Below are 26,854 nucleotides of genomic sequence, written 5' to 3'. Positions count from 1 at the left end.
CCCTTCCTTTCCCCCTCCTAGTAGGAGTAGGAAAGAGGGGAGTCCTACTCCTACTAGGAGGAGGACTCCTCCTCCTTGGCGTGCCATAGGGCCGGCCGGCCTCCTCCCCTTGCTCCTTTATATACGGGGGCAGGGGGCACCCCTAGACACACAAGTTGATCCACGTGATCATTTCCTTAGCCGTGTGCGGTGCCTCCTTCCACCATAATCCTTGGTAATATTGTAGTGGTGCTTAGGCGAAGCCCTGCGACAGTAGAACATCAAGATCGTCACCACGCCGTCGTGCTGACGGAACTCTTCCCCGACAGTTTGCTAGATCGGAGTCCGGGGATCGTCATCGAGTTGAACGTGTGCTAAAACTCGGAGGTGTCGTAGTTTCGGTGCTTGATCGGTCGGGCCGTGAAGATGTATGACTACATCAACCCCGTTGTCATAACGCTTCCGCTGTCGGTCTACAAGGGTACGTAGATCACACTCTCCCCTCGTTGCTATGCATCACCATGATCTTGCGTGTGCGTAGGAATTTTTTTGAAATTACTACGTTCCCCAACAGTGGCATCCGAGCCTAGGTTTTATGTGTTGATGTTATATGCACGAGTAGAACACAAGTGAGTTGTGGGCGATATAAGTCATACTGCTTACCAGCATGTCATACTTTGGTTCGGCAGTATTGTTGGACGAAGCGGCCCGGACCGACATTACGCGTACGCTTACGCGAGACCGGTTCTCTCGACGTGCTTTGCACAAAGGTGGCTAGCGGGTGTCAGTTTCTCCAACTTTAGTTGAACTGAGTGTGGCTACGCCCGGTCCTTGCGAAGGTTAAAACAGCACCAACTTGACAAACTACCGTTGTGGTTTTGATGCGTAGGTAAGATTGGTTCTTACTTAAGCCCGTAGCAGCCACGTAAAACTTGCAACAACAAAGTAGAGAACGTCTAACTTGTTTTTGCAAGGCATGTTGTGATGTGATATGATCAAAACATGATGCTAAATTTTATTGTATGAGATGATCATGTTTTGTAACCGAGTTATCGGCAACTGGCAGGAGCCATATGGTTGTCACTTTATTGTATGCAATGCAACTGCGTTGTAATGCTTTACTTTATCACTAAGCGGTAGCGATAGTCGTGGAAGCATAAGATTGGTGAGACAACAACGATGCTACGATGGTGATCAAGGTGTCGCGCCAGTGATGATGGTGATCATGACGGTGCTTCGAAGATGGAGATCACAAGCACAAGATGATGATGGCCATATCATATCACTTATATTGATTGCATGTGATGGCCATATCAAAATTAGAGCTCGATTGACTCAAGCTAGGGTGCTCCATAATTGCAAGTAAAGACATGGATGGATAGAGCATAACATGATTAACGAAACTCCTTTACTGATCATCCTCAAAAGAGGCACGGATCACTAGGAAACAAGCTGAACATATGGCATCATGAACTAAATAATCCCAGACTTAGTGAAAACAACTAAGTCTCTGAAAACAGATTTCCCGGGTGCCTCATTTTGCAAGCTTGCACAAGTCACCACACACATCCTAAAAATGCATGGGTTGCACCTCTGGAAAGATAACAAAATCATTAACAAAACATATGAAGGACTCACACGCATATCATGCACATAATAATCATGGCAAAAATGACAAAAGTCTAAGATGAACTAGCAGATCTGACAACTAACTCACAAAGCCTCCTTCTAACAGAATTTTGGGCATCAAGATAAGCTCAAATGAAAATGATGCAATGGAATGAAATGATGTACTCGTCGAGATGAACATTTTGATATATTATATGTCCAAATCGGAGCTACGGATGCAAAGTTACGGCAGGTCAAAGTTTGCTCGAAAATTAGGGTTTGGGGGAACAAAAGTCAACCGGGGGGGATTTTGGATCTGGATCTGGCACTGTTCATGGCACGACTCCCGAGGTTGACCGGACTTGGAGCTCGCAGGAGTTCGTCGGTGGCCGGAGTAGGTGGGGCGACGGCGGTGGCCCGAGGCGGCGGTGCAGCGCGCGGGGTCGGAGGCGGTGGCCCGAGGCGGCGGCGCCGGGAGGCGAGGTCGGGGCGGCCGGCGGCGGCTGGGCGGCGAGCTCCCGCGGTGGAGCTCGGCCGTCCCGGAGGAAGACGACGCGGGGAGAAGGCGAGGTCGGGGCGGCCGGTGGCGACTGGAGGGCCTGCCCCGGGCTTCGGCGGGCCGGCGGCGGGGAAGTGGTCCGCCCGCCACGTGGCGCTTGGGGAGTGGGCGAAGGGGTGCGGCGGACGTGTCCGGCTAGGCTCCGAACATGTCCGTCGGTGCGGGGATCTGTTTTTTTTAGACTAGGGTTTCGGGGAGAGAGAGATCCGAAAACGAAGGGGGTGTATTTATAGGCATAGGGGGAGCTAGGAGAGTCCAAATGAGGTGCGGTTTTCGGCCACGCGATCGTGATCGAACGCTCTAGGACATGGAGCAGAGTTTGGTGGGTTTTGGGCCAAATGGGAGGGGTGTTGGGCTGCAACACACACGAGGCCTTATCGGTTCCCCGGTTAACCGTTGGAGTATCAAACGAAGTCCAAATGATACGAAACTTGACAGGCGGTCTACCGTTAGTAAACCAAGGCCGCTTGGAAAGTCTCGGTCCAATCCGGAAATGTTTAATCCCCACAGACGAAAGAAAGCTAGAAATGACCACCGGAGGAGAACGAAGCACCGGAATGCAAAACGGACAACGGGGAAAATGCTCGAATGCATGAGATGCACACGTATGCAAATGCAATGCACATGATGACATGATATGAGATGCATGAAAACGAAAACAACACACGGAGACAAAGACCCGAACCCGAGAAATAAATATAACTTAACACCGGAAACGGCAAGAGTTGGAGCACAAATAGGGAAAGTTACATCCGGGGTGTTACACCCTCCTAGGCGGGTCTCAGCTGATAGTAATATCCCCAACATTAGGCCCCAGGTTGACTCTGAACTTTGTTCTTTGTCAATCTTCAACACTTAGTCAGAATCCATCCTCTGTCTAAAAACTTCTGTAACCCGCCGTGACGTCATCTTTTGAAAACACAAAAAACCTTCACGACGTCATCTTACAACGGATCTTTCATTTCTTAATGCCTTCCGAGAATCAAGGCGTCTGTTTAGTTCGACAATTATTATTGGGTCTCCTTGATTTTCACGCCCGCCTGTTCGCATCTGCCCTTATAAATAGGTACGCGGCCGGTCCTTCCCATTCTCCTTTCTTCCTCATCTTCTTCCTCTCGCAACCTCCATCGCTGCTCGAGCTCCGCCGCCGCCGCGACTCTCATCGTCGTCATCAAGCTTGGCCACTGCATCACCCTAAGTTCATCCAGAGAACGTGGCAACTTTTCGCAGTAGGCCTGCTTCCTGTAAGCTTTCCTCTCTCTCCTGTACCTAGATCCGTTTCTAGGTTTCACGAGTTCTTCAGTGTTCTTCATCTGTTCATCACGGGCCATCTTGTAGATCTTCTCGGCAACTTATTTTGATCCAGAAAAGAGATATAACTCGCATGGTAGCTGTTTGGCATTCTTTTTTTATATCAGTAGATCCCTTTTACCTGTACAGATGCTTCATTATAGTCGACGAACTCCTCTGTACTATGTTTTTTAGGTCTAGAATATTTCCCTTTTTGAAACAGCCCTTTGATCCAAAGTGATAATAAGAACTTGGTGAAACTTGTTTATGCAACACTTAACTGAATTCTGCCTTCTGGGAAAATCTGTAGTCATGGCAGCTTACCACTCCGGCTTTCTTTTCCTTATATACCATTAGCCCTTAGTTAAACCGACATTACTTGCTTTATAATTGACCATAGACTGAACCGACATATTGTCATTTATTTTTTAGTTCGTTACTCATCATGCCGTCGAAGTCACCGACTGTCTGTAACTGCGTCCCTTCTTCCGTAACTGAGGAACGGTTAAAAGAATTCTTCATCGTTGGGTTTCTGCCTTCAAAGAATGTCATGTCTTATTGTGCTCCTGACCTGGAGGAAGAACGTCCCAATCCGAAAGATGGAGAAGTGATTATCTTTACAGACCACATGAACCGGGGATTTTCACCACCCGGTTCAAAATTCTTCAGAGAGGTCCTTCATTTTTTTCAAACTCCATCCTCAAGACCTTGGACCCAACTCTATTTCCAATATTTGTAACTTCCAAGTGCTCTGTGAGGTGTATCTTCAGCAAGAGCCCACTGTAGAATTGTTTAGAGAGTACTTTTATCTGAATCGCCAGAATGAATGCACCAACGGTTCTAGCTTAGAACTTGGAGGCATTTCAATTTAGCGCCATCAGGGTGTTGTTTTTCCTCTCATCGTCTTACCAAGCCACCCAAAAGATTGGAACCAAACTTGGTTTTATTGTCAGGATACTTCTCCAGCAAACGAGAAGCCTTTGCCGGGTTAACGCCCTAACCGTCTTTACTCCAAGTTCACCCTTCCGGATAAGCTTACCGTCGCTGAACATAGGAAGCTTCTTCCCTCCATTAGAAGAATGAACGGCTTATTGGTAATGGTCTAACCGGAGTAGATCTGACCCATTGCTGGATCTCATGGCGGGTTATCCCATTAAGTCGTCGATCTCAACTGATGTATGAATATGATGGTAGCCCGGACCACCCTCTTCGTCACAGCCAAGTTGAACTCACCGAAGAAGACATTGTTTCGATGTCGACCCTTTTGGTAAATGGGAAGTACGAAGATTGCAGTATTGTTGGGTTAAGTCCCTTCTGAAAGATTAATCTGATGCCAGAAGTAAGTACATTCTGATCTCTTTTTTTCTTTGTGTTTTGCCCAGCTATTAGTACTTAATACTGATCTTTCTTCTTGTCTTTACAGGCCAATTCTGACTTATGGAAGGTGAAATATGATCACGAAGCTGCCAAGAAGGCGAAACTCGCCGCCATGAACGCCAAGAAAACAGCCCGGAAATCCAAGAAGAAGAAGAAGAAGAAGAAAACCACTGCTGAAGATTTAATGAAGCTTGATGACTCGTCTGACTCAGAGGTAGCCCTTGACTCCCTTGGCCAATTTTTTAACACTCTTATTGACACTGATCCTTACCAGGATGACACTGGGGCCAGTCAGGCCGAGGAAGTAGAGGTAACTATTATTTCCTCCGACTCAGAGCCCTTACCAAGACACAAAGTTCGTCGAGTGATCCGTAAAGTAAGGTTTTCTAACCCTTTAGCTCACTTGGATCCCAACTTTCATTTGAAAAAACAGCAACATGAAAGCCGCCGTGAAGTTGGAATTGAGGATGAACCGGGTGTTGTCATTCAACAGACTCCTCGGAAATGCCCGAACGAGGTTTAATTATTACTGTCTTTAACCCATTTTGTTGAATCTTGCTCCTTGTATTTTCTTTAACTCCTTTCATTTACCTTTTCAGGAGGTGTCTTGTTCTGCAGGCCACTCATCACAAACACAATTTCCAGCTTTCAAGACTGCTCCTGGGTAATTAAAAACCCTCTTTTCTTCCGAGTTTGATCAATTGTTATCTTAATGCTGATTATTCAGAAATATTTTTCTTCAGTGGTCAAGCTAAGTCCAAAAAAGCGAAGGCAACAAAACCAATGGAAGATCCGCCAGTACTGGCATCTGAGCGGGCTAGGCCACCTTCTCCATTGACTGTCGCCCCAGAAGACCTGTCTATTATTCATGAAGCAAATCCTCCAGAGACATCCCTTGTCAAGAACACTATTAACTCTTCTGCAGCTGGTCCATCAAGCTCAACCGGCCCATCGTCTCCCCGTGTTCAAGATGTTCAAATTACTGGGAGCCGCTATGTTGAGCCGGGGAACCAGACGGTTTTGGCACGATGCACCGCTAAGCAAGAAGCTTTGGAGAGGCGGAAGGTTCGTCTTGATGTTGCCAATTATGACCATCTTAACGCCAGTGATATCTTATCCGGCTATCTCAGTCATGTACACTCCAGTCGTGATTCTGAGATTGAGATGGTCAAGCAGCTTCAATTGAAGTATGAGGTATGTAATTTCCGGTTTATCAACATTCCTCTGAATCTTTGCTTGATATTAGTAGAACAAGACTTCACCCGTAGTCCCCAAGGACCGGTTTATTTAATCATTAATGAATCGGTACTTAAGAATTGAACGCCATCTGTAAAATACCTAATATTCCGGTTTAAACTTGAAAAACTTGCTGAACTGCGTGCATTAGCCCCCAAGTGCCAAGTGATGTTACTTTGTAAAGGACTTGGGACTTCAAATATGTTGGTAGAGTCATAAAAATTTGATTTGACATACATTAGCCCCCAAGTGTCAAGTGGTTTATTCATAAAGTATTTGAGACTTGAATCTTTGAAATTGGATACTGGAATTTGAGGCCAAGTCTTGATTTATCTGGATGTGTTCACACAATGCATTGTCTAAACTGAACTCCCAACTGACTGATACAAAGACCCGGCTAGCGAACCAGGAATCAGAAATTAAATCTTCCACCTCCCAACTGCAAATAAGTCTTTCTAAAATGGAGAAGTTGAAGACCGACTTTCCTGTCAAAGAGAAAACGTGGGCAGATGAGAAGATACTTCTGACCCGGCGAGCTGAGACAGCCGAAACAGCTCTGAAGGAAATTTCAACCGAACTGAACAGTTTAAAAGGCCGGGTGTCTCAGATGGTCGCTGCTATCTTTGGTAAGCTTCCTGATTTGATCTTTCATATGTGTTTCCTGTCAAGCCAGAATATGATCCGTTAACTGACTCTGTGAAAAATGCGTGTTGGTCCGCGAAGTAAGAATCTAGACCAAGACCCGTTGATTAAGATGAAAGTCGTATACACTTTAACTGCACAATTGTATATCGGCGCACAACGAGCTCTGGCAGCCATCTCTCCTACTAATCAAGGGTCTAATCGGATCAGTGACGTCCTGAAGAGGCTGTCCATTCTCCCTGCCAGATTCCAAGAGGTGAAACGCTCCTGCGCGTGAGCCGGAGCTTTGACTGCCCTAAGCCGCTCCAAGGCTTGGGTACCAGATCTAGACCCGGCAGAGGTGGCAAGGGGTTATCCTACCGTGAAGGAGGACGGGTCTCCTTTTGATCAGGATGACTTTATAGCCTGCGTCCATGAAGTTCGGCCTCAGGCGACTAGCCTTGGAGATGACACCAATGTGGACAAGTATCAACCGGGTTTAGACAGTGAAAATAAGAAGATGGCCCCTCCTTCCTATAAAGTAACCGACTTGATCCCACCGGTGAGAGAAGACACATTTGCCCCGGAGGTTGATCCGGTCGGCCTGATTGATGATGAAGCTGAATTTGTCGCCATGAACGGCTATGACTGGTCAAAACCCAACTTCCAACAGATTCAAGATGTTGAGCCGGTGAGGGAAGGACAATGATCATCTTCATGGGCTTTAGAAAGCCTTGTAATAGCATTAGCTGTTAAAAACACTGCATGTTTGCTTATGCCATCACGCATAAAAGACTTCTATGTGAATCTGTGCTTCTGGGTGCCAATGTTTTAATGCTTTTCTTATGCCTTGTTTAACACTTGTCTCTGCAATGTTTAAACTCTGTTCCTGTGAACACAAGGAAAAAGGAAACACCTGGCAAGGCGGTTTAGAAAGAACTGGGTTTAAACACCTCTTTCACAGCCCATATTTCCACCTCAAAAAACAGAGACAAATATAAATAAAGGATAAGGTTTAATACCAACTCTGAAGTTAACGCAGCCGATAAGCACGTGTAAGTAAAAACCATACCTTGTACTTAGTGATCCTTAGATCACCGGTTTAAATAAACTGGGTGATGAATTTGAGAATTCAATATAAAAGTTGAGACTCCTTGAACATTCAATAATCATCATACCTCAGTAGCTCGTACCTTCGGATCCTTAGACCACCGGCTTGGATAACCCGGGCGGCTGTGTTGTCCAATAATTGAGCCAGCGAAGAGAATCGGGCCATCTCATTTGTAATATTGAAGCAACAAAAACTCAAAGGCAAGCAACAGATAACAAACATAATTTTAGCTCTGTATTTAAAAGATTGGGGTTTCTGATTCGAATACGATCAGTAAACTGGACCAAAGGGGTTAAGCTAAGGTTCGAATACGACCATATAGCCCCCATTGGCTTTGGTGTTGCGCCGATCAAGAGGGTACCGACAGCTATGTTCTGTTTGGTTCGAATACGTCCTATGTTTGAACAGGAAGCCCCCAAATGACCTTGAGAGGTTTTTAACGACCCTGATTTGAATACAATCCAAGTCGGCTCAAAAGGGGTTAAGCTATGATTCGGATACGATCAAGAAACCCCCAAGTGAGTTTGGCCTTGAGCCGATCAAAAGGGTTACGATAGCTATGTTCTCTTTGGTTCGAATACGACCTATGTTTGAACAGGAAGCCCCCAAGTGACCATGATATTTACAGCTAGATTCGAATACGATCATAAGCCGGACTAGAAAAAGGTTAAACTTGATTCAAATATGATCAGCTCCTTAATAGTCATTTGTGAAAAAGTAATAAAGATACATAATCTTTGAAAAGAAAAGAGACTGATGGTCTTACTTTATTGCTTATCATCGTATATACAGGATGAACGTATGTATAGGATGAGAGCCGGTGGCTCAGGTATAGTACGGCCGAAGTTGAGAAATGTTCCACGGCCGGCAGGTCTCCTCTTCCGACTTACGTGAGTCTGCATGCTCTCGAACGCCAATGAGGTAGTAAGACCCGTTGTTTAAATTTTTACTAACCACAAAGGGTCCTTCCCAAGGTGGGGATAACTTGTGTGCATCTGAAAGATCTTGGATGAGCCAGAGCACCAAGTCGCCTTCCTGAAAAGTCCTGGTCTTAACCCGGCGGCTGTGATAACGATGCAGGTCCTGTTGATAGATTGCTGATCGTGTTGCTGCTAAGTCTCTTTCTTCATCCATCAAGTCAAGCGCATCCTGTCTGGCTTTTTCATTGTTAGCTTCAACATAAGCCGCCACACGGGGCAAGTCATGACAGATGTCACTGGGCAATACCGCTTCTGCCCCATAAACCATGAAGAAGGGTGTGTAACCCGTAGACCTGTTGGGTGTAGTATTGATGCTCCATAACACTGAAGGCAACTCCTCTACCCAACAACCCGGCGTTCGCTATAAAGGAACCGTAAGCCGGGGTTTTAGCCCTTTCAGAATTTCCTGACTGGCTCTCTCAGCTTGACCATTGGATTGAGGATAAGCTACAGAAGAAACATCAAGACGGATGTGCTCTCGCTGACAAAACTCTTCCATAGCCCCTTGGGATAGATTGGTGCCATTGTCCGTGATAATACTGTGTGGAAAACCAAAACAGAAGATTATTTTCTTCATGAACTGAACCGCCGTGGCTACATCACACTTACTCAAAGGCTCTGCCTCAACCCATTTAGTGAACTTATCAACAGCCACCAGGAGATGTGTCTTCTTGTCCTTAGACCTTTTGAAAGGTCCCACCATGTCAAGCCCCCAAACGGCCAAGTGATTGGAATCATCCGGAGCTCTTGAGCCGGCACATGCGCCCGTCGTGCGAATTTCTTACATCCATCACATCTACTAACTAGATCCTTCGCATCAGCGTGAGCCGTCAGCCAGTAAAAACCGTGACGAAACACCTTGGCCACCAAAGATTTTGACCCGGCATGATGACCACAATCACCTTCATGGATCTCACGAAGGATTTCTTGACCTTCTTCGGGGGAAACACACCGTTGAAACGCTCCAGAAACACTACGATGAAATAACTCTCCATCCGAAATCATCATGGACTTAGACCGCCGGGTTATCTGTCGAGCCAGGGTCTCATCCGCTGGCAATTCTCCCCGGGTCATGTAAGCCAAGAACGGCACCGTCCAATCTGGAATGACATGAAGAGCCGCCACCAACTGCGCCTCCGGGTCAGGAACAGCTAAATCTTCTTCTGTGGGCAATTTGACAGAGGGGTTATGCAAAACATCTAAAAAGGTGTTGGGTGGTACCGGCTTACATTGAGACCCCAGCCGGCTCAAAGCATCAGCTGCTTCGTTCTTTCGACGGTCAATGTGTTCCACCTGATAGCCTTTAAAATATCCTGCAACAACATCGACCTCTTGGCGATAAGCCGCCATGAGAGGGTCTTTGGAATCCCACTTGCCAGACACCTGCTGAACCACTAGATCAGAATCACCAAGACATCTGACCCGGCTCAAGCTCATCTCCTTTGTCACTCGAAGACCATGGAGCAATGCTTCATACTCTGCTGCGTTGTTAGTGCACGGAAACATCAATCGTAACATATAACAAAATTTATCACCTCGTGGGGAAGTTAATACAACTCCAGCCCCCGAGCCCTCCAATTGCCTGGACCCATCAAAATGAATAGTCCATATGTGTTGTCCGGCTTTTCTTCTAGCATCTGTATCTCTGTCCAGTCATTGATGAAGTCAACCAGGGCTTGAGACTTAATTGCAATGCGTGGAACATACTTCGGCCCATGAGACCCAAGCTCAATTGCCCACTTGGCAACTCGCCCTGTAGCTTCTCTGTTTTGAATAATGTCTCCCAAAGGAGCAGAGCTAACCACAGTGATTGGATGTCCCTGAAGGTAATGCTTAAGCTTCCGGCTTGCCATGAACACCCCATAAACAAGCTTCTGCCAATGTGGATATCGTTGCTTAGACTCAATTAGCACTTCACTGACATAATAAATCGGCCGTTGAACCGGATGCTCTTTGCCAGCCTCCTTGCGCTCTACCACCATAGCCACGCTAACAACCCGTGAGTTGGCAGCTACATATAACAATAGCGGCTCTTTCTCAATTGGAGCAGCTAGGATCGGCGGCTCAGCTAGTTGTGCCTTCAGATCTTCAAAAGCGGCGTTCGCAGCATCACTCCAAACAAACACATCTATTTTCTTCATCAACTGATACAGAGCCATAGCCTTTTCCCCTAACCGGCTTATGAACCGGCTCAAAGCATCCACACGACCCGCCAGTCGTTGAACATCATTGACGCAGGTTGGTTTGGCCAGGGATGTAATTGTTTTGATCTTCTCCGTGTTAGCTTCAATGCCTCGGTTAGACACCAGAAAACCCAAAAGCTTGCCGGCTGGCACTCCAAAAACACATTTGGCCGGGTTAAGCATCATCTTGTACACCCGAAAATTATCAAAAGTCTCTTTCAAGTCTGTGACCAAGGTTTCCTCTTTCCTGGATTTCACTACTATATCATCCACATAGACATGAACATTGCGCCCAATTTGATCATGAAGACAATTCTGCACACACCGTTGGTAAGTCGCCTAAGCACTCTTGAGCCCAAAAGGCATAGACACATAGCAGAAAGCCCCAAAAGGTGTTATGAACGCTATTTTCTCTTGATCCTTGACTGCCATCTTAATCTGATGATACCCGGAGTAAGCATCTAAAAAAATCAACCGTGCACAACCCGTCGTAGCATCAATAATCTGATCAATACGGGGAAGAGCAAAAGGATCAGCCGGACAGGTCTTGTTTAAATCTGTGTAATCCACACACATACGCCAGGTGCCATTCTTTTTTAGCACGAGCACCGGGTTAGCTAACCATTCTGGGTGAAAGACCTCCACAATGAACCCCGCCGCCAAGAGCCGGGCCACCTCTTCTCCAATGGTCTTATGCCTTTCTTCATTGAACCGCCAGAGAAACTGTCTGACAGGCTTGAACTTTGGATCGATATTAAGAGTGTGCTCAGCGAGTTCCCTTGGGACACCCAGCATGTCTGAAGGTTTCCATGCAAAGATGTCCTGGTTCTCACAGATGAACTCGATGAGCGTGCTTTCCTATTTCGGATACAAGTTTGCGCTGATGATGAACTGTTTGGATGAGTCGCCAGGCACAAAGTCAACCATCTTAGTGTCATCAGCTGACTTGAACTTTAACTCTGGCTCATGCTCTGTGGTTGGTTTCTTTAATGACGTCATGTCTGCCGGGTCAACATGATCCTTATAGAATTTCAACTCCTCTGTCGCACAAGCGGATTCAGCATAGGCAGCATCCCCCTCTTCACATTCCAAGGCGATCTTCCGGCTCCCATGGACTGTAATGGTGCCCTTGTGACCCGGCATCTTGAGCTGTAAATACACGTAACACGGCCGAGCCATGAACTTGGCATAAGCCGGTCACCCAAACAGAGCATGATATGGGCTTTTGATCTTAACCACTTCAAAGGTTAATTTTTCTGCCCTAGAATCATACTCATCCCCAGAGGCTACCTCCAGCTCGATCTTACCAACGGGGTATGCCGACTTACCGGGTACTACACCATGAAAAACAGTGTTGGATTGTTTAAGATTTTTATCCGTCAATCCCATCCGGCGGAACGTCTCATAGTAAAGGATGTTGATGCTGCTGCCTCCATCCATGAGTACCTTAGTAAACTTGTACCCACCAACCTGAGGTGCCACTACCAAAGCCAAGTGAACCGGATTATCAACCCGGGGCGGGTGATCCTCTTTGCTCCACACAATAGGCTGCTCCGACCAACGTAGATAACGTGGGATTGCCGGTTCAACGGCATTGACAGCCCTCTTGTGGAATTTCTGGTCTCTCTTACATAAACTGGTAGTAAAGACATGATACTGTCCGCTACTCAACTGCTTCGGGTTGCTCTGATAGCCGGATTGTTGCTGCTGTTGATTCCCTTGGTTGTGTTGCTGATTATATCCCCTGATGACCATGATCACCATGAAAACCTCCTCCGTTTGAACCGGCGCCCGGGCCCTGAAAGCCGCCTGAGCCGCCACCCGAACCATGACCCCCATCAAACGCGTTTGAATTTTTAAATGCCTTCATGATCGTACAATCCTTCCACAAGTGGGTAGCTGGCTTATCCCTGGTGCCGTGTCTAGGACAAGGTTCATTCAACAACTGCTCAAGGGTGGGACCTGACCCGCCCGATCGAGGGGGCTGTCTGCCCTTGTGCCGCTGATTACCGCCCTGTGCATTAGTATTAGCAATAAACTCATCAGCCTTATGCTTATTACCTCCTTGATTTGCCAGGTTATGCTGGTAACCCTTGCCATTGCCGTTCTTCTTTCCCTTTGTTGCTTTTTCCTCATCAGACGCCGGGTCTTTGGTGGTATTAGAATCGGCATACTTGACAAGAGCCGCCATCAATGTTCCCATGTCATTACAGTCTCGTTTAAGCCGCCCCAACTTCTGCTTCAGGGGCTCAAAACGGCAATTCTTCTCCAACATCAAAACTGCTGAACCGGCGTCCATTTTATCAGACGAATGTATTATTTCCTTGACCTGACGCACCCAATGAGTCGTAGATTCTCCATCCTCTTGCTTGCAATTGGTCAGGTCCACAATTGACATTGTCTGCTTACACGTGTCTTTAAAGTTCTGGATGAATCGTGCCTTTAACTCTACCCATGAGCCGATGGAATTGGGTGGCAATCCTTTCAGCCAGGTCCGAGTCGTTCCATCCAACATCATGGTAAAGTACTTGGCCATTGCAGCATCACTGACCTCCAACAGCTCCATAGCCATCTCATAACTCTCAATCCAAGCCCCTGGCTGCAAGTCAGCCATGTAGTTCGGTACCTTACGAGGCCCCTTTTAATCCTTGGGCAACCGTTCATTGCGTATGGCTGGGACCAGGCAAGGTACGCCTCTGGTTCTCGTAACTACACATGCCTCCACCGAAGTCGCTGGGTAAGCCGGAAAAGTCTGGTGAGCCACCTGCTCCGCTGCTATCTGAGCCGCCCGTTCCGCCTCTGGACGAATTCTCTCCTGATCCGCCAAGTTGAGGGCTCCAGCCCGCACCGGCTCATGCCTATATGGCCGGTTGTGGCGTTGAGCATTACTTGACATCTCTGCAGATTCCATGTGCCTACTGTAACTTGGGCTCCGGCTTGGGCGAGGAGTTGAATGAATCATGTCTCGACTGTAGGAGTATGCATCTTACTGGGCCAAAGCTGTCTGAAGCAGTTTTCTTACCCTCCGGGTTTCAATTGCTGCTGGCGAGTCGCCTTCCATCGGGAGAGCTGCCAAACGAGCTGACGCCGCAATGAGGTTCTCCATGGGGTTGGAGAAGTGACTCGGGGGTGTTGATATATAACGGGGAGGAGCTGTATTCATGCGCGGCGGCTCCATGGTGCGTGGCTGAACTGGTGTTCCGGGCGTCCCGACCTGGTTTACCTCCGGCGGGTTGCTCCCTCCAGCTCCGGGTGTATGGAATAGATTCCTCGGATCCAGTGTTAGAGGCAGACACGACTGAGTTTTTTGACGCCTCCTCCTCATGACTTCGTTTGACGCATTAAGATCCACGGAGAGCCGGAAGGTTTCGGCTTGAAGCTGCTGAGCACGAGCATCCAAGGCTGCTCGTTCTGCTGCCATCCGGGTTTCCTCTGCAGCCAAATTTTCCTTAGCTTGCACCATCTCCTCCCGCACGCGTGCCACTTCCGCGTCATGCTGGGTTTTATCTGCCGGTTCTACCACAACGGTTAACAAAGTCGTCAGTTTATCCATGAGGTCCATGAGAACCTGAGCCGGGGGGGCACGCGGGGTCTCCTGACCCAGCAGCTGCCGACCCGGTGGCGGCTGCTGTCGCTGCGGTGGAGTTCTGCCCGGGCTGCGTCCCTGCCATGAAGACTCCGGCCCAATTTGGCGGCTCAAGGGGGTCCGGAATACTGCTGCCATCGGAACAGCCCCCGAGCATGCCGTCTTGCAGTTGGTACAATGAGTCCGTCTCACCCGTTGAAGATGCAGTATCAGAGCAGATGGACGTCTCCCCGCCTTCCATCGATCCTTCGGAGTATTCACCGCCATGGACGCAGCCTACGAAGGCATGCTTCACGACAGATTGAACACGGGCGGACCTGGCACGCTGAGCCATTTCGATGAGGTCGGTGTGGACATCCGGCTCAGGGCCTGACTTGTCGATCCGGCCGATGAAGACGTGAATTCGGCCGAAGGGGACCCGGTACCCGTACTCAATTGAGCCGGCCTCGGGGGCCCAGCCTTCGTCGTCGATGTAGATCTTGCCGCGACAACTCTTGGTCATCCGACCCACAGCGTATCCCTTGAGCCCTTCAAAGTTGCCCTTCAAGAACTCAAATCCATCGTGTGATGGCCCCATCGTGGGCGCCAACTGTCGTGGAATTGTCATGGCAGATGTCCTAGTACGATGGCCCTACGACTAAGTCCTTGCTCTAGGACATCTGCCGTGACAATTCCACGACAAGGATCATAGCAGTTATAGCATGAAATATAAACTCTTAATTTTGGAGACATAGATATAATAATACAATATCATTGCCTCTAGTGCACATTTACAATAACGAGGGGCAACGAAAACCACGTTGGGTTTCTCACAGAGTTATGACTTAACCGAAGAAGTGTGGCAACTTGAGATTCTGGGACATCGCTCTCTTCAACCTCTATTTGTTGGCCCGACAATCATGGCGTCTGCTCATAGTGCCTGACTCTCTTTGTGCACGGCTGCTTAAATCGGTCTACTACTCAAACAATGATATTCTGACTTCCGAGCTGGGACCTAACCCGTGTCAGGTTTCGAGATCGATCTTGGAAGGTAGAGAGGTGTTCTCGCAGGGCATCATAAGGCGCATTGGGAATAGTGCAACTACCCGAGTCCGGGCAAACAATTGGATACCGAGAGACACGTTGATGAGGCCAATAGCTTGCCTGGCTAGTGACCCCATACATTTGTCAGCGAGTTGATTGAAGATACCTCAGCAATATGAAAAGATGATAATTGCATCCTTTTTTTCTTCCTCTGATACTGAAGCAAAAAACAAATTTCTTTACACGCCCCAATGATAGATTTTTGGGCATGGCAATTCAAAAAGAAAGCTACATTTTTGTTAGATTGGCATATTGCATGTTAGCGAACTTGAGAAACACCGGGGATAACTTGCTTGATCAGAGAGGAGCTCCATCCAATGGCGATGCAGAGGAGAAGTGTCGGTCATCTCTTTGGAACAACAAAGTCCCTAGCAAAATCAGAACTTTCCTTTGGAGGCTGGCAAGACATTCTTTGCCATCAGAGGACGTGTGCCACCACAGAACCATGTGTGACACAGATTCTTGCCAACTTTGTGAAGTTTCTGAGTCCTGGAGGCACTCATTGATTGATTGGACAACTTCAAGGTGTGTCTGCGCCTTAGGTGACGAGGAATTAACTGATTATATTATTGAATCTCATGAACCCAATGCAAAAAACTGGCTTTTTAACACGATGGATTCATTATCGCATGTGGAGTTTGTGAAGATGGTTGTCACTCTTTGGGAAGTATGGATAACTCGTCGAAAAGGAAAAATGAGCCAATTTTCCAATGCCCTATGTCGACCCACCGCTTTGTTGAGAACTTCATCGCTGAGTTGGATGGCCTCAACATTGTGAGGACTTCTATTTCGCCAGGGCGTGTAACGCCAAGCTGTTGGAAACCCCTCCGAATGGACACGTTAAAATCCATGTAGATTGGGGTTTGTCCTATGACAGGCATGTTGGAGCTGTAGTAGCAGTATGCAGGGATCAACATGATCAGTACCTTGGGTCCTCAGCAATTGCTCTACCCGGTGTTCTTAACCCTAACCAGGCTTTGGCACTTGTGGTTGATCTATCTTTGGATCACTTGGTAATTGCTAGTGACTCAAAAACAATTGTGGATGGCATCATAAAAGGGGTAGGAGGCCGTCATATCGAAGTCGTCTAGAGATAAATAATAGAAGAGCACAATTTGCTAGTTGTGATTTTATTTTGAAGATCATGCTTCAAACCAGGAGGCTCACAATCTTGTAAATCTTTCTGCCTCGCTTCCACAAGGTCGCCACTTGTGGCTTATTTCCCCCCATGACCCCATTTGTATTACATCCCTTTAAATATTGTTCCAAATTAATAAAGTATGGGATCCCTCAAAACATATGACACATTTTGTGTCATATAGGAACACGATGCAGAGGGATCGCGCAACTGGGTCGGTCCACAAGGTGCGAGCGTGAGGTAAAAAATAACGTACATGAGAAAAACAATAGAGTGGGGCATGCTATGATTCGAAACCGGGACCGCCACTGATGTTAGCTTGCTGCTAGCCACTGCAGCTGTCAGGTTCAAACCAGGAGGCTCACAATCTTGTAAATCTTTCTGCCTCGCTTCCACAAGGTCGCCACTTGTGGCTTATTTCCCCCCATGACCCCATTTGTATTACATCCCTTTAAATATTGTTCCAAATTAATAAAGTATGGGATCCCTCAAAACATATGACACATTTTGTGTCATATAGGAACACGATGCAGAGGGATCGCGCAACTGGGTCGGTCCACAAGGTGCGAGCGTGAGGTAAAAAATAACGTACATGAGAAAAACAATAGAGTGGGGCATGCTATGATTCGACACCGGGACCGCCACTGATGTTAGCTTGCTGCTAGCCACTGCAGCTGTCAGGTTCCTGGGATAGATGTACATCGCGATGCTTAGTGACCTAAATGAAGTGGCAAAATTTAACACTTGAAAAAATTTCAGGAACAAATTTACAATTCAAGCGAAAAAATGAACTTGCGAACAATTTTGACAAACACGACCAAATTGTGAAAAATTCTGAATATTTTTTATTTTATTTTTTTAACATGGGAACAAATATTTGAAAATCCCATACATATTTTTAATAACATCAACATATTCTGAATTTTGAAAACAATAGTTCGAAATGGAGAACAATATTTGAACATGGGACCTAATATTTGATAGTTTGGCAGATTTTTTTGGAAAACAAAAACATTGTTTCAATTTAGAGAACACAATTTTAAAATCCAGACCAATTTGAAAATCCAAAGCAAATTTCAAAAGGTGAAGCATTTTTTAATACATGAACAGAAAAATCAAAACTTATTTTAAAATTTTGAATTCTAAATGTTTTGTGAATATACAACTATTTTTGAAATTTTAAACTTTTTTGAACTTCCGAACTTTTTGGAATTTTCTGAAAAAAAATGAAAATAGGATTTTTTTTTTAAAATTTTGGAACAAATTGGTAAAATATGAGCATTTTTTAAGTTTTAAACATTTTGAAAAAGAGAAATGAAAATGAAAGAAAAGAAAAAAAAGTACGGAAAAAATAAAGGTATAAAAGACAGAAAAGGAAAACTCAAATGATAAGCGCCACACGTCAGGTGTGTGGCACTCCGGCCCTGACATTATTTGATGGCAATTCCAGCCACGTAAGGTTGGCAAATTCTAGAGACATACGGCAATTTCTGTGAAAAATAAACTAAAGCACAAAAGTTGTCATGCTTGACAACTAAAAGTTGTCATCCCCGCGTTATTAAACTTGCCATAAAAATGTTCAGAGTTATCATGTGTCCATGCTACGAGTCAGGTACTTATCAGGGTCCAAGAAAAAATAAAACAGGAAAGAAGAAAAGAAAATAAAAAAGAAACAGAACAAGAAATAGAAAAAAGAAACGGTCCAGCAACCTCTCAAAGATTGCCCAAACCGAAGTCGTTGAAACGCTTAAGAGGACCATCCTAGTCAAATCGATCACTGGATCTTATCAGCGATAGTTCAAGGGAGCTCCTGTTCTAGTGGGTGGCGTGGGTGGTTACGGAAAAAACAAAAAGGAAAAACAAAAAAGGAAAAGTAGGAATAAAAGAATAAAGATGTTTAAACTACTAGATCCTAGCGGGTGGCGTGGTGGTTATACAATGCTACCTCGACGAGAGAGGTCGCTGGTACGATACTAGAATAGCCATGCAAACTTTTAGGATGTTAAAGACATTGAAAGAAAAACGTCATATGGGTCGGCCTAGCGTGTGGAGCTTCAGGCGCCCGTTTGCATAAACAACTAGACTAGCAGCGCGATAGCCAAGGGGTAGTAGTCTTATGGAGATATACATTGCCTACTATCATCCATCTAGAACACTGGTTGAGAGTACTGATTACAAATAATTTACACTAAGGTTGGACAGGTGCAGATCTAATTCAGCACACTTTCATAGTGGCACCAAAGCTAAGCACGACACTTAAGCAAAGCTTGGTAATAAACCAAAAGGGCATCAGTTCCCTTCTTGTGCCTGAAGTTCAGTCATTCTCGTCGAAGAGGAAATCTTCATCAAAGCGGCTTGCACCGCAGTTGCCATCGGTATCATCAGATGGGCAGAAACAAGGGAACTCATCAAACTCAGAGCAGCCGGACTCCGCATCATATGGATAGATTCATATGATGAAAAAACAAAGCTTTAGAGGAATAGCAACTCCATACAATATCTTTGGTGCTAAAATAAAAATAAATAGTGCAAGAACATGACAGATTTAACTCTTCACTGAAAAATAAGTAGGAAGGAGCGAGTAATAATGATATAATGAAGAGATAACAATCAACCTGGATCTAAGAATTAGTGTGCAAGGGGCAATTTATTTAAATTTCTCTTTTTGTCTACAATCTACCTGGGTCTAAGGATACAAAAGAGGTTTCGAAGTCCTAATTAAACTTTCCCCTGAATGAGTACAGTCCTGACGAAAAAGCTGCAGAAGTAATTGGTTAATAAAGCATTTTAGCACTGTACATATGAACATATGTGGTATATGTGCACCAGAAACATAAGAAGAGGGACCTTACAGTGCTTGCCAATGTTGGGGATCAACGCTGGTCACATCCATGCCAAGGTGGGCTTTAGGTCAGAGATGCAACTGGTAACATCCTCTACCTCTGCTCCGGGGAGACCCTCCTTGCGCCATTGCGCATCCACTTGTTCGATGGTATCCTTTGACTACAGATCATCCAAACCCCTCCACCTCTAGGTTTCATTTACTGCAGATAAAGTGAGTTAAGAGAAGGCTCACTTTCAGACACCAATGTAACTATGGGATAACATCATCATGAAAGTAGGAAGGAGCCTTGGTGAGTCATAGATATGTTTGAAATAAATGGACCAAACATGCTAATTAGCAGCGGAAGAATATGTTGATTCATCTATGACTTCTAATGACCTAACGCCTAATGTTATAACATCATTATGAAAGTAGGCAGGTGCCTTGGTGAATAATATATATGTTTGAAATAAAATAGACCAAACATGCTAATTAGCAGCGGAAGAATATGTTGATCCATCTATGACTTCTAATGACCTTACATGATGCTCAACGCCATCGAGCAACCATCAATAAGAATTATATTTCTCCACATTAGTAATCTAACACCAAGAAAATAAATAAGCTTAGTATTCAGGGGAAGAAGGAATCATGCCCAAGTTCTTGCCGATATAAATAAAACAGGGAGAAGTTTAATATTTTCCATGGACCTTTTTGCTTTTCTTTCTAATATTTTACACACTGCTTTTCTTCGCCATTTTCATGGCATGCCACCCAATCAGTTATTGGTTGATGGAAGCAAAACTAAATAGAGCACAATGGTATAAAAAGGAATATGCAGCTTGTTCATCAAATGTAATTGACCCACTCAGCAAGAATGAAAAAGCAACGACATATATAGATGAAAGTGAGGAAGGGTGAATATAGCAATCAACCATTAGTTCTCTTGTAGCAGCAACTCATAATAAAATAGCTAGCATCTATACAGATGAAGCAAAGACAATTACACTATTAAGAAAGAAAGTGAGTAGCAGGGAAAGCAAGACGGTAGCAGGGAAAGCAAACATGTGAGTACCAACTATTTTCTAAAATTACATCTCAAGATCTTATTTAAGAGCTACAGTAAGTAACATGAGAAATCAAGCAAATTTATCAAATATGGGACCTTATTTATTGCCTCAAACTGAATGGGGTTCTCCATACTTTAATTCAACTATATACATCACTAGTTTTTGTTCCATTAGATTTCAAACTCAATCAAACATGAGGTTCATGTCGACTAACCAGATGTTTTCCCTGGACCAGCATTTCAATCTTTAAGAATGCATGACTAATTTATAGTATCTAAATCAGAAAAATGAAGAAATAAATTAAGGAATAAGACTAACCTATGAGGTTAAGATTGCCATTGGTCCGCTTGGCCTAACATGGGGAAAACAGCGGAACAACTATAGTTTCATAGATACGTGCAAAAAAGAAATATTGCAGGAAGCCTCATGAACTGTTTGTAAGACTGCAATTGTAAGATTTGTTTTTATAATTAGTAAATTGCCTAGAATACAAACGAAAATGTTGAATCGTTTGATATACAAAGCTAAAGACAATTATCAAAAAAGGGATAATCAGTATGCAGGATTATCACGGTGCTAGATACTACTATTCCGAACCACCAAAACATACGAATACGATTGTAACCACATGTTTAAAGGCCCAGTTAAAGAGACAAAAGTAAGACTCACCAAGGAGGATAAAGAGGAAAGGCCAGAAAGGCACTTGTGCATCAAGAAAAACAAAGTCGGTGTGCTTTATAGGGCCATCGTTAGTACAAACCCCTCCCAGATGATGGTGCCAAAGTAGAGGGCATCTACATATACATATATACATGGGAGAAAACAACACCTGAGTGTTTCCATGGTAACTTAGTAAGGCAAGGATGACACGTAAACATAGGTAGAGATGCACTGCATATGCCAAAATAGATTGGCTAATATAGCAACATTAACCAGATGTACGATGCGGGTAAGAAGAATAAACAACAAACATCATGTGGTGAGGATGAAATAACCAAGAATTGAACCAAAAGTTGCAGAAGCCATCCGGTTGGTCATTCCTCAAACTAGGTTAAAATAGATATACACTCCGTAGGAGTGATTTAACTACTTACCACAAATATCTCATATAAGAACACCCATCCAGACATATTATGTAGAGTATACTGACATAAGCCAAATATATACTGACAATCAGGGGGCATGGCCATCAAAAGTATACTTGTAGAAGCAAAATTTACAAAGGGCTATCTTTGTCATGGAAGGCTTCTAAGATTGTAATGTCTAACTTAAAAAGAAATATCACGGCATAAAGAGAAAAATTATGCCTGAATCACCACTAACAATACAATACGAGATTGCGCCTGCAGTTTGTAGAAACAGAGCATTTCCACCTCAGAAGATCGTCACAGAAACCCGGGTGATACTTCAACTCGGCAACTGGAACAAAAGCATACTTCAAACCCAGCTTGTTGTGAATAGATTCTGGTTGTATATATGCATATGGAACAGACTCGATCTAACTTGAAGAATCAATATACCTTGAAGATACGAAAGGAAGGACCTGTGAGAAAGTCGTGGCAGGGGAGCATTCCTGTTGCAGACAACCGGCGGCCAGCAACATCCGAGCCCAACTCATTCGTCTCCTGCAGTTCGGGAGAAACAATGGTCAGAGAGAGAGAGAGAGTGAGGGGGGAGTGGAGAGAGCGCTCACCGCTACCTCAGCAAGATGGATCGGATGCGGCTCACCTTGGGTCGTCTTCTTCCTGGAGGAGCACGAACGCAAGGACGATAGTCTGGTGCTCCCTCTATGTGGTCGAACAGGAGGTGTCGACGGCCGGCGGCGGATGGCGGCTCGGCCTCCTCATCGGTTTCTAGGGTTCGATGCGGATGAGATGCAAGAGGTGGAGGACGGCCTGCGGGAGGGAAGGAAGACGTCCGACGGGACGGGAGGAGGCAAGGGTGGCGGCGCGAGGTGGGGGAGGAAGAGGATAGAGGGGCGCGAGTGCGGGAGGAGACGGCTAGGTTTTCCACTCACGGTGCTGCTGCAATTTTATACCCATATATGAAATGACCAAAATGCCCTGGTGGGGGCAAGGATATTACATTTTGATGCAATTGGAATTTTATCCGACGGCTAACGTTGATCGGGTAAATATCCAACGACCCACAGCGATTTGGATCGAGATCCGACGGCCTGTGTCGCGAGTGGATTTTGATCGGACGGCCCAAATTGCCTGAGCTCTGAGAGAGCTCAGGTTTAGACGTGAATCTAACTATGGGATAGTAACCGGAGCCTCAAGGAACGCATTACTGGCCGTCATTAGGGACACAGATGTAGGCTTTTATTTTCTGTTCGTTCGTTTCTGTCAGTTTTTCCATTCACTTGTTTGATCTATTTTTTTATTTGTATTTTTAGAAATAATGTAAATACATACAATTTATTTTTTTGTTTTTCTAAATCATGAAGTTTTAAAATGTTAGTGCAATGTAAAAAAAAATGTTAGCGTAATTTTCAAAAATAAATTATGGCATTCACAAGAAATGTTAGTGACATTTAAGAATGTTTGGCACATATTGAAAAAACAAAATTTAATGCATATTAAAAAAATGCAAAAAAAGCAAGTTCAAAAAATTTGGCAATCATGTATTTAAAAAGTGTGCAAAAAATGTTCTACATATATGGAAAAAATGTACAACATGTATGAAAAAAGCGACCTTAAACACGTATATATAAAAAATGTTAATCATTTATTTAGACAAGGTAACAGTGTATAAGAATAAATGTTTCATATGTGTATAAATAATGTACAATGTGCATGAAAAATACACATCAGTACTTATATTTGAAACAATGTTTATCATGTATTCAAAAAATGTTGGACATGTCTAAAAATATATTCCTTACTTATATGAAAAAAAATGTAGAATCGTCAAATAAAGTAGACATCAAAACATATATTAGAAAAAAATGTTGATCATGTATTTAGGATATTTTGAACGTGTACAAATAATATTATAGATTTATGAAAAACAAGTATTGTAAATAAAAATAGAAAAACAAGAGCAAAGAAAAAAATAAAACTGTAAAGAAAATATAAAAATGAAAAACATTGAAAATGAAAGAAAACCAATAAAACCTTAAGAGAAACACAGCAAATAGGAAAAAAAAGGAAAAATAAATAATGAAAACCATAAACTAAAAATACCAAAGAGAGAAACAAATAATGAAACAAAAGAAAACTGAAAGAAGACATACAGAAAAAGAAAGAAAAAATTGGTGAAATCTGTAAACCTTTTTTGTCTAAACATGTAGACTCCGATATGAGAGTAGCTTCTATCTTGCCTAATACGAGATATAGCTTGCGCGGCCGATCGGCAACCTAGAGCATACCTCCTTAACTCACATTCATATTCATATGGGCCGGACTCCACTGAACCGGTTTCTTATTATTCCTTTTGATTATTTCTTTATTTATTTTTATCTATTTTTTATGTTTTTACTTTTTATTTCTATTAAATATTTATTATTTCCTTTTTCATTTTTTATTTTTGTTATATTTATTTTTAGTTTTTAAATATGAGAATGTATTTCTGATTCCTCGACATATTTTGAAATCATAACCTTTTTTGAAATCAGGAACATTTTCTAACAGTAGTATATTTTTTATAAAATTCATGATTTTTTTTTAAATTGAAAAATTTCAAATTTATGAATATATTTTAAAATTCGTACATTCTTTGGAACTCGTGACCAAATTATTGAATAGGAAAACAAATTTTGAAATTCAGGAACATTTTGTTCTGATTTTAACAAACATTTTTTGATTTTTCAAAATAATTTTATAAAGTTTTGAAAGAATTTATTTAATTTCAGTACAATTTGAAATGTTGTGAACATTTCCTAGATATTCTTGGACACTTTTAGAAAACTGAAGAAAAATTTCTGAAACTGTCAACAATTTTTTAGTATATGTACATCCTTTTTGAAATCATTACTTTTTTTAATTGAGGAACACTTTTTTCACAATTCGGAACATTTTTTAAATCCCGAATTATTTTTAAAAAGGAAAAAACTTACAACAAAAAAACCTAGCGGCTTCCCAGCGAATTGCAACCCGTGTTAAGTGGGTACGCGCAAGGTCGCTAATCATCCGCGAGAACTATGTCTCGCATTAAGCGAGACGGAAGGTACTCTCACGCCGGAATCTACCAGGAGCGTGCAGGGGCGGGGAATTCGATCGCTTGTCTCCTGGGTAATAAGCACAACAGCTAACCATTGTGCTAGTGTATGATTATTGATGAAATGTATGGCACACCCTACTTGAGCTGACACGGTCTAGTTTTCCTTTGCTTTTTGTTTTTCTTTTGTTTTCTACTTTTTCTCTATTTTTTCTTTGTTTTCAAATACATGTTTGAAGGTTTTCAAAAATTGGGTTTTCTTGTATACATTTTTAGCATTTTTAAAATGATTGATTAAGAGTTTTCAAATAAAAAGATCACATTTTTTGAATACATGGTAAATATTTTTTATACACATTTAACATTTTGCAAACACTTGATTAATGTTTTTCAAACACTGGTTCACCATTTTTTTCAAATGCTCGATTTAGATTTTTATATACATGAACAAATTTTTTCATCATTTATTTAATACATGGTCAACATTTTTTATATGCACATTTAACATTTTCCAAATGCTTGACTATCATTTTTCAAATACTTGTCCAACATTTTTTTCAAGTGCTTGATTAACATTTTTATATACATGATCAGTTTTTTAACATTTTGTAAATACATGATCAACAATTTTTCTATACACGTTGAACATTGTCTGGATGCTTGCTTAATATTTTTTAAATACTTGTTCAACATTTTTCAAATACTAGAGCGAGGGGTTCCGCGCTTCACAGGTTTTCGGCGCCTAGCTCACCATATAGGAGGTCCAAGGCATGACATATCGCTGCACGAACGGTCTGCAAGCTTCGCTCATGAGTCAGATCTGGAAGTCAGGAGGGAGATTGAGACCTCTCCCCGGTGTGTGTGGCGCTCCAGATGGCGAACCAGCCCCAAGGGTTTCGCTTGCATTGGCCCGTTGCATTAACGCTCGCTCAAGTCTGTGCTGCTATGTGCTCATTCGCTCTCTCAGTGTCTACTTGTTTATTTACTAGTGTGCTTTTTATGTGTGCAAAAAGCATTAGATCTGATATAAAAATTCACTGGAAGTAAAAATCATCTCAAACATAATAAAATTATATCGATAATCTGACACCACCGAAACTACTACCGCCAGAACGAGCCGCCGACACACCGCTGTCGCTGCTCCCGACATTTTGGACGACAGTTGGGAAGTTTTCATGCACATACCCCTAAGTACGAGTGCCCTAGAGCCGCAGTCATTGCCGTTAAACCCTTGCATAGATCTGAAGCACACGACATCAAATCTCACCAGATGACGAGAAACCCTAACCTCACCACACCAAGGAGATGGTAGAATCTACGCTGAAGCTCCGTTGACTACATCTAGATGGACGAACTCGAGGAGAACCAGAGCCTAAGGACAAACTCGAACAAGAAGTGTCGCCTTCCGCCACACCTAGAAGGACTAAAAAAAATCCTAAACTAAACTACTAACCGGAACGGAGGCACCGGGATTCCCCTCCCTGCCAGTGGCCGCTTGAGCAGCTGGCAGAGGCGAGGCGATTTTACGGGCTCGCCGATGATGTCTGAGGGGGAGAGCTTGCTCTAGACGTATAGGTTTATGGGAGAAAAACTGTTTGTGGCTGATTTAGTACCTCTTTTTTTGCTACCACTGGTGTGATGTTCTCATAACAAAACCTGTCGGGTTTTTTACCTACAAATTTTTAAAAAGAGGTTTGTGAATTCAAAAAAGTTCATCTTTGTTTAGGAAAATATATTTAAACCAAATGTACAGATATTTTTGCCATGACTTGACTCATCTTTACATCAACTCACCAGATCACACTCACTCAGGAGCCCCGTGGGATGTAGCTTGAAGCCACGTCGGAAACCAAACACTCCCTTTAGCAATCCGATTCACTATAGCGGCCACCACTGTAGTGTCCCTGTTCATTGTGGTAGTCCATTGTAGCGAACCGGGCACTGTAGACACCGGGTCGCTATAGCAATCATTTTTTAGTCATTTTTTCTATTTCAAACTTTTTTGAGAAAAATGAATATTTTTCATAAAAGTGAATATATATTTTGAA

At 43.6% G+C, this 26,854-nt stretch overlaps 1 long non-coding RNA gene across 5 annotated transcripts; it reads right to left on the bottom strand.

Annotated features, from left to right (window-relative positions):
- Positions 1-18,859: 18,859 nt before the first annotated feature.
- LOC119284930 lies at positions 18,860-22,640 on the bottom strand. Of its 5 annotated transcripts, XR_005139280.1 has the most exons (6): positions 22,374-22,640; positions 22,166-22,270; positions 20,964-22,064; positions 20,118-20,177; positions 19,604-19,795; positions 18,860-19,509 (listed from the first exon to the last, which is right to left on the bottom strand). It is a non-coding gene; the product is annotated as an uncharacterized LOC119284930 (long non-coding RNA). The 5 variants fall into 5 exon arrangements; XR_005139277.1 differs by having other exon boundaries at positions 20,118-22,064; XR_005139278.1 differs by having other exon boundaries at positions 19,604-20,177.
- Positions 22,641-26,854: the final 4,214 nt, after the last annotated feature.

Source organism: Triticum dicoccoides, chromosome 4A (genome assembly GCF_002162155.2).
Source record: "Triticum dicoccoides isolate Atlit2015 ecotype Zavitan chromosome 4A, WEW_v2.0, whole genome shotgun sequence".
In the NCBI taxonomy this organism is placed as follows: Eukaryota; Viridiplantae; Streptophyta; class Magnoliopsida; order Poales; family Poaceae; genus Triticum; species Triticum dicoccoides.
The sequence above is the reverse complement of the archived record's forward strand: the minus strand, read 5'-3'. Positions and strand labels throughout refer to the sequence as shown.